This window comes from Chiloscyllium punctatum, chromosome 13 (assembly GCF_047496795.1).
Source record: "Chiloscyllium punctatum isolate Juve2018m chromosome 13, sChiPun1.3, whole genome shotgun sequence".
Classification (NCBI taxonomy): Eukaryota; Metazoa; Chordata; class Chondrichthyes; order Orectolobiformes; family Hemiscylliidae; genus Chiloscyllium; species Chiloscyllium punctatum.
In genome coordinates this window covers 44,891,410-44,905,274 of record NC_092751.1, presented here as the reverse complement: position 1 = coordinate 44,905,274, position 13,865 = coordinate 44,891,410, and positions in this window count along the sequence as shown.

The following is a 13,865-nucleotide window of genomic DNA, read 5'->3' as shown; positions in this document are numbered from 1 at the left end:
TGAGATTTTCCAGCACTTTCTCTTCTGGTTATAAATTACTCGAGATTCAACTCAGATAGCAGCTTTGCTTATATCGTTCAGACCAGTCAATTTGTCACAGCTCAGAACGAAAAAAAAATCGATAGAGGGTAGCTCAGCAGGTCTGGCACCCTCTGAGCAAAGATACACCGAATTAACCTTTGATTCCAATATGACTTTTTCAGAACAGTGTCACATCATATTCGATATGTTAACTCTGTTTCTCTCTGCGTTTACTTCCTCATCTGTTGCGCTTCTCCATCATTTTTATTTGTGTTTCATGCTTCCACCTCACTATATTTCATGTTTCTTAATAGGGTTCCATGCTGAATTTGGTTATATATGGACAATGGAGTCCTTTCCTGTTCCTATTATAGTTGGTGTGTCTGTGACACCTGTGTTACGGCCGAAATCTGTTTCTTCTTTAAGATTCAAAGGAAAAAAGAATATTTTTCTGAATATCCTGCAAATGTCAGGAACTCCAGTTTGTTTGAAAAGACATTTCAGAGGCAGCTGAAATTTCATGAGATAACAGGAATAAATTATTGATGGTGGAGCACGACGTGTCCTTCGTTGAACTAGCATGTCTACCCCCTCTCCAAAGGCTGTGATTACATATCACAGAATTATTTACAGCAAAAGTGTGGGCAATTCAGCCCATTTTCTCTTCCAGCTTGTAACGACTGTCTCTCTACTTTAGTCTGCTGTACTGTCCCCATAGCCTCATGTTTTGTTATTAGTATCTGCTTTTAATTTTAAGTATCCTGGCAGATTTGAACAATATAATCAATCTCAAACACAAAAAAAACAGAACTTAGAGGGCAAGCTCAGCAGGTCTGGCAGTATCTGTGAAGATAAATCAAAGTTAATGTTCTGGTCCAGTGATCCTAATCGAACTGTATTCCCAATGATTAAATGGTGTGTATATAAAATATAGTTCACCTTATCACATTAAGAATTATCCTGTTTAGTTCACATTGTCATTCAGCATTGCATCTCCCAAATGTTGGCTGTTTCCTTGTTGTGCATTAGATTTAATTCTGTTTGTCAGAAAGAGTGATGATGACTGGGGAATAACATTGCAGTCTCCACAGCCACTATCCCCATTCTGTCCTATCTCCCAGCCAATGTCATGTTCATTCGAACCTGACTCATTAATTCATAAGTCTTAATGAATAGGTTCATTGTAAATATCACTGTTGGTTTTGGACTGAGGCCAAATTGCGTAAAAAATACGGTTTTACAGCAAATAAAACTGCATTTAGAAGTTTGTCAATTTGTATAAATAAATTACAGAAGCATATTCCCTATGGAAGTTCCAAAGTTGCCTTATTACAGCAGTGAGAGTTACATTTAGAGAAGTCCACACTTCCTGTCTATGTTCAGGGCAACTGTGCCCAATGACAGTCTGTTTGCTAGCGTTTGTTCCCGTGGAGGAGAGATCAGCACAGTAACAACATCCTGATTGTGATTCTTTTGTGGGGGTGGAGGGATTTGGGGAGAGATGGTTACAGCATAGTAAACGGACAACAGAGCAGGATCATCTAGCCTACGAAAAGATAACATCCATCATTCTCCCGCACAACTGACTTCACAAGAGCAATTGGTCATGGGAGATTTGACCAATAGCCAGCGATGTCAACACGTAGTCCATTCGAGTTATATTGTGAACTAAATGTGCTGTATTGAAAGCTGGGATTAGTTGCTCAGTGACTATGATTAATGTCAGTCTCCATGCAATGCAACTGTGTCACTGGAAGGTTTCCCTCTCCTATTGGTGAAGGGCTTCATTCAGTGCGCTATCCCAGTGTAAGAGCAGATGCATCAATTCCAACAGTAATAGGGATCAACAGCTGTGTAGACAGAGAGAGGGCAGATCTGAATCTGAGAATAGTGGACTCGAACATTACAACAATGGAGAGGAGGTTTCTCTTGCGTCTTTTCATGATTTTCCCCACTGGGAATTTCTACCATATCAGATATCAGCAGTGCTGATGATTATTCTGGGCGGGGTGGAGGGTGTGCTACTAAATATTCCCTCTATTGTTGGTGTTCTCTACATCTGACCATTCATTAATCCCATAAACAAGTTTGAACCTCGTTGCAATTTCAGTTGTCTATATTTGTCAGAGAAAGAAACTATTGTCTTCAGTTTCGCTTGCAGTCTCCATTCATTATCCGTGAATTGCAGACCACTCACTCACAAACATCTGTGAACAAGACTGTGCACAACCTCGGGATCCCATTTTTGCCCTGAACTGATTTATGTCTCCTGTTATCTCTGTCACCAAACCTGTCCACTACCAGCTCCTAATATCCGCAATCTTCATCTCTGCATCAGTGTTGTTGCTGAACAATCCATTGCCTACACATTGGTAAAATTCAGACTTAATGTTTCAAGCTCTCATCTGACCACTTTTCCGATTACACATATTTCAAACAGAAAAATGTTCTTGTCTCAGACGTTACTTCATGAATAGCACAATATATGAATTAGGATTGTCGCTGGATGGAATTCAGAAGCAAAGCTTATTAAACGAAAAATATTGTTTCAAGTAATTTGTTTCAGTTCCACCACAGCTGATGACAGAACTTCATTAAAACTGATAAGAATTGGAATAGAAGTGAATTTCACAATGACAACCATAAAAGCAATATTTTGTTTGAAAGCCTTCCTGTTTCACTGATCACCTTCGGTAAAGAAAACTAATGTTATTACCCGGTCTCGGTTAAGTGAGACTTCACACCCATGACAATGTGCTTTACTTTATATTGGCTGGTGGAATGGCCTCAGAGTCAGGGCAATTAGTGATGGTCACCAAATGCTGCCCTTGACAGAGATGCCAACGTCCCACGAACTAACAAAATTGAAGGTGAAATCAAATAAAGGAGGATGCTGAAAATCTGAAATTATACAAGGCAATGCAAAGAAACGAACAGAAAGTGCTGGGGAAATTTCCTGAACTGAAAGCATCTGGAAAGGAGTGTGATTAACACCATTGACAGGGAAGTTTGCTTTGAAGAGAAGGAGCAAACAATAGAGAAAGAGGGATGTTGAAGAAAAAGAGGAAACAAAGAGAATGATGATTAGCTGGGCTGGAAATAAAATGTGAGATTCACCTCATTTATTTTTCGCCATTCCCATCTTCCTGAATATCATGCCCATGTACATACAGGTATTCCCCGCTTTTCAAAAGTTCGCTTTTCGCCACTTCCCTTCCTGAATGACTTACATTAGGGCCTTGTTTCGCTAACCAAAAGAAATCCGAAGAGGATTTTCACTTTTACGAAGAAAGGCGAAGCTTTTCCCATATAAATTAGTGCTCCTGCACTTTACACCATATCAGCGAGCCGACGGTTTCTTTCAGATAGCGAGGAAAACCTATATATGTCTAAGACCATGTTTTAAGCGATCTGATTCCCCTTGTCAGTATTCCCTGAGTGTGGTCATCTTCTTCTATTTGTTAACGGGATATGGGTATCTCCCACTGGGCCAGCATTAGTTCACTTTCACAGTTGCCTTTCAGAAGACATTGAGCCAATGCAGTTCACGTGATTGATCTGATATGATTTGATTTATTTTAGTCAAATGAACAATGGAAAGGTTTGGTTTGAGAGTAGCGCAGGCACATCATAGTAAACAAGAAAACAGAGATCGTGGGGTACTTACACAGAGTGAGGCATACATGTTTACAGCTTCACAAGAGGTGAGCAAAGCAAAATCGAAATTAGCAAGATTAATATTATTTGAAAAGATAGAGATGTCAATTCATCAATCTAATAATAGTAGGGAAGGAAGTGTTCCTGAGCATGCTGGTCCATGTTTTCAAGCCTCTTTGTCTCCTCCCTGTTGGAAGAGGTTGTAGGATATCATGACTGGTTTGGGAGAGATCTTTGATGTTGCCAGCCATTCTGCGACAATGACAAGTATAAATAACGGAAGGCGGTCTTCCATGATGAGCTGGGCTGTGCACACAGCCGTCTGTAGTTTCTTATGGTCCTGGGAAGAGCAGTTACCATGTCAGACCATTATGTACGTGACTCGAATGTTTTCAGTTGCCAGTGTACGGAACATTGGGAGACGGGTTGTTCTAAAATAGTTAGATGTAACAATTGGCTTTGAAATGGATACCCATGTTCTGGTTGCTGTTTTGACAACAATTGAAATTTAACCGATAATTTAAATTATGTCTTCGATATCAAAACCCAGTTGAGTTAATTATATTGCCAGCATCGAAGCAATGAGCCATCACCAGCATCAAACGAATAGAGAAGGCATCACCATCACAACGAGGGAGAAAGAGACAGATACGAAGGGAAGAAGAGAGAGATTACAGCGTGGGAACGAGATGGACAGTCAGTCAAAGAGAGAACGGAAACAAAACAAGGAAACAAGGAGAGGGAGCAGGGAAGATAATAAGTTCAGGGAAAGAAACAGAAGGCAGGGAAAAGGAAAACAGAGGGAAACAGACAGTGTGAGAGACTCAGTGAGAGACAAAGGGAACGGGGCGCTGGGGATGGGGTTACAGAGAGCTGGGGTGTATGGGAGAAGCTGGGGGTGAGGACCGGAGAGAGCTGGGAGTGAGCACTGGAGAGACCTGGGAGAGGGGGCGAGGTGAGGATTTATTTTGACCTGTACCAAGATGTCCCGGCAGATCATAGTAAGCAAGGATGTACAGAACAATGGCTGTAAAACATGTCTGAGAGGCATATAGGTTACGCTGCACAGAGCATGCCCTAGGTGAGATCAACATGAACAAGATCAGCATTATCTGAGATTAGAGAGTCCATTCATCAGTCTCATAACAGTCAGGAAGAAGCCGTTACTGAACCAGCTGATCTGTGTTTTCAAGCTTCTTTATCTTTTAGCCTGATGGAAAAGATTGTGGGAGATCTTTACAGGCATGTGATGGGTCTTTGGTAATGTTAGAACTAAGAAAATTCCAGTACAACAGGCCATTCGTCGGTCAAATTCTGCGCCGATCCATATCCTCTATCTAATTCCGTCGTATATTTTCTCAGGGTCTTTATCTCTTTGCTTCCTGTCCATTCATGCACCTTTCTGGAAACATCTTCAATGGAGCACCACTGGTCACAGTTCTCCATTTTGAGAAACTGCCTTCGTCTACTACGCTCTGTACCCTGTTGCCCAGCCAGTTCTTTATCCATGTCGCTAGCACACCCTGGACACCATGTGACTTCACTTTCTCCATAATCCGACCATGGAAAAACTTACCAAACGCCTTCCTGAAGTCCATGTACATGACATCTACAGTCCCTCCCTCATCAATGAACTTTGTCACTTTCTCAAAGAATTCTATTAAGTTGGTAAGACATGACCTTCCCTGCACATAACCATCTTGTCTATCACTGATAAGAACATTTTCATCCAAATGAGAAAAGACCCTATCCCTCAAAATATTTTCTAGCAGCTCCCCTACCCCTGATGACAGGCTCACTGGTCTATAATTAAGTGGATTATTCATGCTACCCTTCTTAAACAAATTTCCAGTCCTCCGGGACCTCAGTTGTGTTCAAGGATGCTACAAAGATATCTATTAATGCCCCAGCTATTTCCTGTCTCCCTTCCCTCAGTAATCTGCGATAGCGGTGGAGCTTCTCGTCAAAAGGAAGAAGGCAGCTTACATAAGGTGGAGGCAGCTAGGGTCAAGCTCAGCTCTTGAGGATTACAGGCAGGCGAGGAAGGAGCTCAAAAATTGTCTGATGAGAGCCAGGAAGGGGCACGAGAAAGGCTTGGCAGAATGGATTAGGGAGAACACAAAGGCATTTTACACTTCTGTGAGGAATAAGAGAATGGTCAAAGAAAGAGCAGCGCCGATCAGGGATAGCATAGGAAACTTCTGTGTGGAGTCTGAGGAGGTAAGGGAAGCCCTAAATGTGTTTTTTGCCTCTGTCTTTATGAAAGAAACGAACTTTGTAGTGAATGAAACCATTGAAGAGCAGGTGTGTATATTGGAATGGATAGACATAGAGGAAGCTGATGTGCTGAAAATTTGGTCAACCATTAAGATTGACAAGTCGTCAGGCCCAGACCAGATTTGTTTACGGCTGCTTTGGGAAACGAGAAATGCAATTGCTTCGCCACTTGCGAAGATCTTTTCATCCTCGCTCTCCACCAGAGTCGTACCTGAGGACTGGAGAGAGGCAAATGTAATTCCTCTCTTCAAGAAAGGAAATAGGGAAATCCTCTGCAATTGTGTACCAGTAAGTCTCATGTCTGTCTTCTGCAAGGTGTCAGAAAGGAATCTGAGGGATAGGATTTATGACCATCTGGAAGAGCATGGCTTGATTAAATGCAGTCAACACGGCTTTGTGAGGGGCAGGTCAGGCCTCACAAACCTTATCGAGTTCTTTGAGGATGTGACTAGAAACTTTGATGTGGGTCGAGCTGTGGATATGGTGTATATCGACTTTAGCAAGGCATTTGATAAGGTTCCCCATGGTCGGCTCATTCAGAAGATCCGGAGTAATGGGATACAGGGGAACTTAGCTGTCTGGATACAGAATTAGCTGGCCAACAGAACACAGCGAGTGGCAGTAGAATTAAAATATTCTGCCTAGAAGTCAGTGGTGATTGATATTCCACAGGGCTTTCTCCTTGGGCCGCAACTGTTTGCAATTTTTATTAATGACTTGGATGAGGGGATTGAAGGATTGGTCAGGAAGTTTGCAGATGACACAAAGGTTGGAGGTGTCGTTGACAGTATAATGGGCTGTTGTAGGCTGCAGCGGGACATTGACAGGATGCAGAGATGGGCTGAGAGGTGGCAGATGGAGTTCAACCTGGACAAATGCGAGGCGATGCATTTTGGAAGGTCGAATTTGAAAACTGAGTACAGGATTAAGGATAGCATTCTTGGCCGTGTGTAGGAACAGAGGGATGTTGGTGCGCAGGTATATAGTCCCCTTAACATGGCCACCGAAGTGAACAGAGTTGTTTAGAAAGCATATAGTGTTTTGGCTTTCTTTAACAGGGGGATTGAGTTTAAGAGTCCTGAGATCTTGTTGCAGCTCTATAAACTTTGGTTTGACTGCACTTGGAATACTGCATCCAGTTCTGGTCGCCCTATAATAGGAAAGATTTTGGTGCTTTGGAGAGGGTTCAGAGGAGGTTTACCAGGATGCTGCCTGGACTGGAGGGCTTATCTTATGAAGAGAGGTTGACTGAGATCGACTTTTTTCATTGGAGAAAAGGAGGAGGAGATGGGACCTGACTGATTATACAAGATAATAAGAGGCAAAGATAGAGTCGATAACCAGAGACTATTTCCCAGGGCAGACATGGCTAACACGAGGAGTCATAGTTTTAAGCTGGTAGGAGGAAACGAGAGAGGGGATGTCAGAGGCGGGTCTTTACACAGAGAGTTGTGAGAGCATGGAATGCGTTGCCAGCAACAGTTGTGGAAGCAAGGTCATTGGGGACATTTAAGAGACTGCTGGACATGCATATGGTCACAGAAATTTGAGGGTCCATACATGAGGATCAATGATCGGCACAACTTCGTGGCCTGAAGGGCCTGTTCTGTGCTGTACTGTTCTATGTTCTTTGTTCTAGATGATGGTAGCCTTTCTGCGGCAACGAGCCGTGTAAATAGAGTCAATGGTTGGGAGATTGGCTGTGAACCTAACCTTCTGTAGTTTCCTATGGTCCTGGGCAGAGCGTTGCTGTATGAAGCCGTGACACACCCAGACAGTATGCTCTCAGTGGTGTATCTGTCGAAGTAGTACATGCTGAATTTACTGAGCCTCCTGAGGAAGAAGAGGCGTTATTGAACCTTCTTGACTGTCACACCTATGCAAGAAGACCAGGGTAGGTTGTCAGTTATCGTCACTCCAAGGGAGTTGATGCTCTGCACTGCCTCAACCATTGATGTAGATGACGGTGTGTTCCTCTCCTTTCTTTCTGAACTCAATGATCAGTTCCTTACTATTGCCGAATTTGAGAGAGAGGCTATTATCATTACACCATGCCACTAAGCCCTCAATCTCCTTTCTGTATTCTGACTCATCGTTATTTGATATCCCTCCTGATTTGGCAATGATATGAGCGAACTTGTAGCTGGCGTTGTTTGGAATTTGACAACACAGCCGCGTGTGTACAGGGCGTATAGTAGGGGGTGAAGACAGAGATATGGGAGTAGAGGGAGTAGGATATGGGGCTGAGGACACAGCCATGGGTGTGCAGGGAGTACAGTTGGGCGCTGAGGACACAGCCAGGTGTGTACAAGGAGTACAGTAGGGGGCTGAGGGCACAGCTGTGGAGATACAGGGAGTACAGTAGGGGGCTGAGGACATTGCTGTGGGTGCACGGAGAGTACAACAGGGGGCTGAGAACTCATCCTCCAGGAGTTCCAGTGTTGAGTTCTATTGTGGAGAATGTGCAGTTACCTATCTTCACAGATTGTTGTCTGTGTGTCCAAAACCAGGTTATCCAGTTGCAGAGGGTGGAGCCGTGATCAAGGTCACAGAGTATTGAGATGAGTCTGGAGGGGATAACGATATTGAAGGTGGAGTTGTAGTCAATGACCAGGAGGCTGGCGTAGGCGTTCTTGTGGTCCAGGTGTTCCATGGATGAGGGCAGGACAGGTATATGGCATCTGTTGTGGACCCGTTACAACAGTCGGCACATTATAGGACAGCAGGTCAGGCTTGGAGACTGAAGGTTTTGTGGGCCATAACCAGCGTCTCAAAGCACTTTATGTTGATTGAAGTCAGAGCCACTGTGGGGAAGTCATTAAGGAACGTTGCATGTGATTTCTCAATTACAAGGATGATGGTGGTCTTCTTGAAGTGGGTTGGGATTTCGGCTTCAGGAGGGAGAAGTTGAAGTTGTTTTTAAATACCTCTGTCAGTTGGTCCTCATAGGATCTGAGTGCTCAGCCAGCAATACACTGCAGGCCTGTCATTTTCTTTGATTTGACCTGCAGGAAGACTGATCATGTCTGCTGTGGTGACATTAGGCACAGGTACATCTGATGCTGTCAGAGCAGGTTTCACACTGACAGTCACACGTCATTCATCATAGACATTCCCTCCCCCAGCTCTCTCCATCATCATCAACACACAGTGACATTGGTTGTTGTGAGCAACACACAGTTAGTGTTGAGACAGAGTGATATCATTAGATTGGGATTGTGCAGCATCAAGTCTTGTGTCACCATAACCGGGTAAATTCATAACAATTCGGGGGCAGGGTGTGCTCCTACTGGGCGTCAGTGGTGTAGGGAGTGAAGATGTTACAGGTATAATTCCAGTCAAGCCACTGCTTTAACCTGAATGTAGTCAACCACCTTGAGTGCTGTGTCTTTTCAATGGTGGGCAGTTCTTCGGGAGTCAGGAAGTTCCATTTACATGAATCACCTGAACAAAGGACCTGCGGGCAGTTTTGCTCAGTTTGGAGATGATACAGTGATCGTTGGATTGGCAGGGGATATTCATAAAGTGGGGAGGCTGCATTAAAGCTTGGAAAGTTTAGGGCTGTGGGCAATCACGTGGCTGATGGAACACAATATAGGATCGTGTGAGATTATGCACTTTGATAGGCGGAATAGAGGCAGACACTGTGTTCTAATAGGATCCATTGAATCTGAAGCACAAAAGGATTTTGAAGCACTCATCCTCTCTTTTTGGATAATGTGCAGGTTCAGTTGACAGGTAGGAAACCAAATGCAATGTTAGTATTCATTTCAAGGGATCCAGAAAACAAGAGAGGAGACATACGGCTGAGAATGTAATGGGCTATGTTCAGACAGCATTTGGAAGTTGTTTTGGGCGCTATCTCTGGGGGAAGATCTGCTGGTGTTGGACGTGATCCATCCTGGAGAAGGTGATTTGTCATATACATGGCAGTGTGTGTACTCGATGGAATTTAGAAGAATGGGAGGTGAGATATCCGATAGAAACTGATTGATCACTGCAAAGATTGATACAGTCAGTGTGGAGAAGATAGTTCCACTAGCCATACAGACAATGACAAAATGGCAGTTTCAGAGTGAAAGAATAGGCGGAATGGCCTAAATCTATTACTATATCTCATGCTCTTTAGGTAGTAGGGTCTATTATTCAGTGCAGAATTGTAAGTCTGTGACCTGCTTTTGTAAGCCTTGTATTTGTATGGTGATTTTTCTTCACGTTCTGTTCAATGGTAACCCCTGTGATATGGAAGGTTGGAGTATTCAGTTTCAGCCAGTAGTCCATTAAACGTTGAATATAAACAGTGATCTGTGAGTCTCATCTGGCGGGAGTACATTGTCTCTCCGATGATTGTCATTTTCAGTTTGGTATTTTCGAAGGATTGATCCTGTTACGCCAGTATTGATGAATTAAACAAAACAGATGCAATTTATCACAGCACACAGCAACAATAAGTCATCGAACACTGAACACCCTTCTAATAACAAAAAGTCTACAATGTTCGGTATAAGAAACACTGCTTTCCTGTTCATGTTCAAATCAGATAACCTTTCCCATTGAGATGCTCAACTTGGAACTATTTTTTAAAAATCTTTTTTTGGATGCGGGCATCGCTGGATGGGCCCACCATTTCTTGTCCGTCCCTTGTTGCCCCCTTGAGAAAGTGACGCTGAGCTGCCTTCGTGAACCGCTGCAGTCAACCTGCTGTGTGTTGGCCCGCAATGCTATTAAGGAGATTATTCCAGCGTTTTTACATAGCAACAGTGAAGGAACGGCGATATATTTCCACATCAGGATGTTGACTGGTTTGTAGGGAATTTGTAAGTGGCGGTATTCGCATAAGTCTGTAGCCCTTGTCATTCTAGACGAAAGTGTTCGTGGGATTGGAAGATGCTGTCTGAGGATCTTTGGGGAATTTCTGCATTGTGTCTCGTAGATAGTACACACTTCAACTACTGAGAGACGGTGGTGGAGGGAGTGAATGCTTGTGGATGTGATGCCAATCAAATGGACTGTTTTGTCCAGGATGGTGTCAAACTTCTTGGTGCTGTTGGGTCTGCACTCATTCAGGCAAGTGAGAGAATTCCATCTCATTCCTGACTTGTGCCTAGTAGATGATGGACAGGCTTTGGTTAGTCAGGAGGTGAGTTACTCGCACAGTATTCCTAGACTCTCAACTGCTCTTATATTTATGTGGCGAGTCCAGTTGAGTTTCTGGTCAATGATAACCCCCAGGATATTGATAGTGGGGAATTTAGTAATGGTAATGCTGCTGAATACCAAGATGTTATAATGTTTCTTATTGGTGATGGTCATTGCTGGCTTCTGTGTGGTTTGAATGTTACTTGCCACTTATCAGCCCAAACCTGGAGATGGACCAGATCTTGTTGCATTTGGGCATGGACTACTTCCATATCTGAGCATTTGTGAATGGTGCTGAACATTGTGCAGTCATTGTCAAATATCCCCACGTCTGACCTTATGATGGATGGAAGCGCATTGATGAAGCAGCTGAAGATGCTTGGATCGAGGCTTTATCTGAACTGTCACTGAAGATATTACCTAGTATGGTGATGAAATGTCTGATAATGAACCTTCCAGCTCAGCGAGCAAAACTACATTCACATTATCCTGAGAGACTGCTGCAGAAATGTTCTGGAGCAGAGATGACTGACCTCCAAGAACAATGACCATCTCCCTATCTGTCAGGTATGACACCAATAATGGAGTATTTGCCCGCAATGCCCTTTTTGATCGGGTTCCATGATGCCACATTTGAAAGAATGTAGCATGATGGTAAGGGCAGGAATTCAGCTCCTTTTTCTATGTTTGAACCAAGGTTGTAATGAGATGGATAGATAGAGACAAACAGTGGTAAGAAGTTTTATTTAGAAATTCCTCTGGACTGCAAACCCTTTGTCTGGGTGTCATACACGGTGAGCAGTGTGCTGATACTGGCTGTCATCCCAGATCACTTATTCCCAATAATGTTACAGAGCTAGGTTACTGAGAGCGAACCAAATCAATTCGGCCAATAGATTAGTACCATGGAGAAGGTGGATTTAAAAAAAATAGACTATGCCAAGAACAGCAGGAAATTATAACAACCCCCACTGTGTGACAGACTGATCCAGGGAATCTCAGTCAGGTGGATCACTGACTGGCGTGGAAATTAATCTGACTGGACTCAGATGTGAGCAAGAGCAAAGCTTTATTTTTAACCACTGCAGGGAACCAATACACTTGGCAAACACCCCTTGTGTCAGGGCCCTGAACATTATTAACGTATTCCTTTTATGCCCTTCTTATCACACACTCAATGACAAGAGTTGGGAAACATTCGAGTTCTTATTTTCTCATCCCCTTGCCGTGGACATAACTGTCTTTCTGTTTTCCTTAGCTTTTCTGCTGAATTCGCCTGCTCGCCACACCAGGTTGAATGTGCACAAAGTTCAGCAAAGACAAGCTGTCTCTTCGACTGCAGAATTCAGCAAAGTGTTTGCAACGTTCAGAAAAATTTTAGAATTAGCATAGTATTCTCTTTCAGGTTTTACAGAAAATGTTAAGTTTGTTTCTTTTCTATTACACTGACAGAGGGGAAATCAGGATCTCAGTTGTGGATCAAATAATGATTGATAAATATCACACAACACTTACATAGTCTGTAATCCACATTTCAATTTATATAGCTCCATATCAGGAGGACATTTTAACAACCGCATCTCTTTGTAGTTTGCATATTTCCATCTGTACAGAAAATCACTTTTCCCTGTATTTTGTATTGCATAAATGCATTTCATTAATATTGTCTCTGCTTACTCCTCATTGCAGATGTACCCTTGAATCTGTTCTTCATATGAGTTATAAAGAGTAATGTTCCAATGTTAGGAATTGGGGAACATCACTGTCCCTCCGCCCAGACTGAACAGTCATGTCCCCGAGTCCTCGTCATCTTCTCTCTTTTCCCCAATGTCATAATCACAATGTAAATGAAGTCTAGTAAATTATACTTCATCACAGTTCTTTAGCATCGAAAACATCAACAACATAACCCACACCTTCCCTCTCTGATTCTGGAATAACAATCTGAATTGTGTTTGTCATGTACAATTCTGCATTAACATATCCATGCCGTTTGTTTGTTATAAAACCACATTGTCTCAGGCACATTTTGCCATCAGATCATGAATGAAAGATGTTCTCTCAATGTGTTACTGATATTGCAATGACTGATCTGTAGTTACAGGATTTGTTTCTCCATGTATGAGCAGAGAAGCATGTTTATGGTCTGTTAAACCTCTGGCATTATTTCCATGTCCAAGGCAGACTGAATGATTACACACAATCAATCTTCCATCTCCAACATTCCTTCCTTCAGTCACGCTCACATATCACACCCAGAATGCATGAATGTTCAAAGTCATTTTGAATTTTAATGAAATAGTATTGAATTGACAGGGATTAACTGAGCTGTTTATTCAGCGATTGTGATTATGTCAGTCTCCATGGATCCTATGCGCTTCTCGTGAGACATTCCCTCTGCTATGAAGAAGGGAATGTTTTCAGTGTTTTATCCCATCGTATGATCAGAAGCAGCACCCACACCAGTAACAGGGATCCGCAGCTTCAAAGAGAGGGTGAGGAGAGATCAGAAACTGATAGCAGTAGACTGGAATATTCCAACAATGGACAGGAGTTTATCCGATGGTCTTTACGAGCTTTCCCATCCTTGGATATCATCAGTATCGTGGATTGAAGATGTACTGATGGTTATTCAAGCTGGTTACTATCCTATCCTTGCTATAGTTGGTACTCCTGGTAAGTCTCTCGAGCTGTCTAGTGAAACGGTATGAACTGAATTTATGATCATTATATGTACATTTTGGAAAGGTGCAAGTCAACGTTTCCATTTT